Raw genomic sequence first — 2017 nt, 5'->3', positions numbered from 1 at the left:
AATTACACATATTTGAATATTTGATTTCATATTCAAGATCATTGACAAACTAAAGAATGGAAACCACTCTAGTATGTGTACCATATAATGTGAAATAGGGTATCTATCTGTAGCTGTGTGTAATTACTGATTTTATTTGCTGCTTCTTTAATGGCTACTACTTGTATTTTGCTACTAGCTTTTGGTATATTTCTTGACTGGATTTTGGTGCATTTTGCAACCGGTTTGAATGGATTAATATGATTAATTTGGTCAATTCTAAATTGATTGCTATTTTTGGGCTTAAAATTGAGTTTTGCTTTTGTAGGTTTTTGAAATATGGGAACTAGCAAAACGGAAGTAAATTTAAGAAGATTACTTGCTGCTGCACCTAAACAGCAGAACCAAGGAAAGCTTGTTCATGTATTCTTTTTCAACTCTCAACTTCTGTAGTTTTTGTTTTTGGTAATGGGTGTGTGATTAAATGGGTTTAAGTTTGGAATTAGCATCATTTTTTGTCCCTTTTTTCTATCGTTAGCCAATCTTTTTGCGGTTTCTGTAACTCAACTAAGTTAAATTTTATTTATTGTATTTCTGGATAGGCTTTTGGGCCATAGCAATATCTAATAGAGCAAAAATGTGCGTTTGTATAAAGGAAGTTGAAGAGCTATGGAAGCAGGTATGAGTATAACTTAGTACTCTTTTCATGTTAACCTTTTCATCTTTTTTTTTTTTTTTTTTTTTAATCTTTAAGAAGTTGTTCAAGGAAATGTTTTTCAAATAAATGAGTTTGTCTCTTAACAATAGAATTAGTAATTGATTTGGTAATTATGTTTCCCTTTGATCAAATGAAGGAATGTGTATGGGTTTATTCTCTAATTGCTTTAGTATTGCACTTTAGTGGAGTTTGAATATCTTAGATATTCATCCGTAGTGAAGCAGGTTATGGGAATTCTGTGTGCTGCGGTGATAATGGAAGATTGAGAACTTGTATGTCTTAGTGAAGTAGGTTCTGAGAATTTTGTGTGCTGCGGTGATATATGGATGAAAATTTGTGTGTTGTTTGATTTGTTTGCATGTTGGTGTTGATTGTGACAGATGGCTAGGCTAGTAAATTAGGGGATATGCTGTCCGATTTTCTATAGATTTTTTTGTACTTAGTTTTGTGTGGAAATATGAAAAGATGACTGCCATAATGATAAATTTGTGATCCGGATATTTAACATTTGACGGTCTAATTAATTATTAAGTTGATTATAGAATTTTAAATACATACTTAGATCTGAGATAAATTTTTAATTACTAGAATAGGCTAAAAAAAATATGTTTAGTTGAAACTCACTATACATCCAAGATAGGATTCAAATTAGTGATGTTTCTTTCTTAATTAATCAAGTAACTAAGTAGTACTAATGTCTTATCACTTAAGCTCTTTCCCACTTGAATCATAACATCATAATAAATAATAAGCCGGCATTAAAGTTTTAACGAAATTAGAGATTAAGAGGTGGATTATTATTAAAAGGGTCTCTTAAAAGATGCTTAATTTAGTCAAAACTATTTGATTTGAATGTAATTTGCGTAGCTTAATTATGCATTTTCACTTTGATTTGATTGTTAAAAGCCAAATGATGATGATGATGTGTGCATTATTTTTTATTTTTTTAGTTATTATTTTTTTTTATTTTTATTGTCGGCTAGGTGTATTATTGGCATCCATAAAGTTGGATCAATAAAAAGTAAAAATTGTATTTATAAGTTTGAATTATAATATATTTATAATTAAAGAATTTTTTTATAATGTGCAGGTCTATATTGAGATGCATTTCTTTGGCGCAATACTAGACAACATTGACAGTTGAAGTTTTTAGAATAAAAAATATATTTCACTAACATTGGATACATTTATTTTTTATTATTTGGTGATGATAAAATTTGATTGTAGTATAAACTATCATGTAATATGATTTTGTAAGCCGAGTAGACTAAATACTGAAATTATATTTTTGAGTAATTAATAAAAAATTATTTTGTTGTA

The 2017-nt window shown here is 28.5% G+C and overlaps 1 long non-coding RNA gene across 1 annotated transcript; it reads left to right on the top strand.

The window, feature by feature from the left end:
- Positions 1–166: 166 nt before the first annotated feature.
- Positions 167–2017, top strand: LOC133779592 (uncharacterized). Its single transcript, XR_009869151.1, has 2 exons — positions 167–658; positions 1788–2017. It is a non-coding gene; the product is annotated as an uncharacterized LOC133779592 (long non-coding RNA).

The sequence above is a fragment of the Humulus lupulus genome, chromosome 1, assembly GCF_963169125.1.
Source record: "Humulus lupulus chromosome 1, drHumLupu1.1, whole genome shotgun sequence".
NCBI lineage: Eukaryota > Viridiplantae > Streptophyta > Magnoliopsida > Rosales > Cannabaceae > Humulus > Humulus lupulus.
Note: the sequence above shows the minus strand (reverse complement) of the source record. Positions and strands in the feature narration are given on the sequence as shown.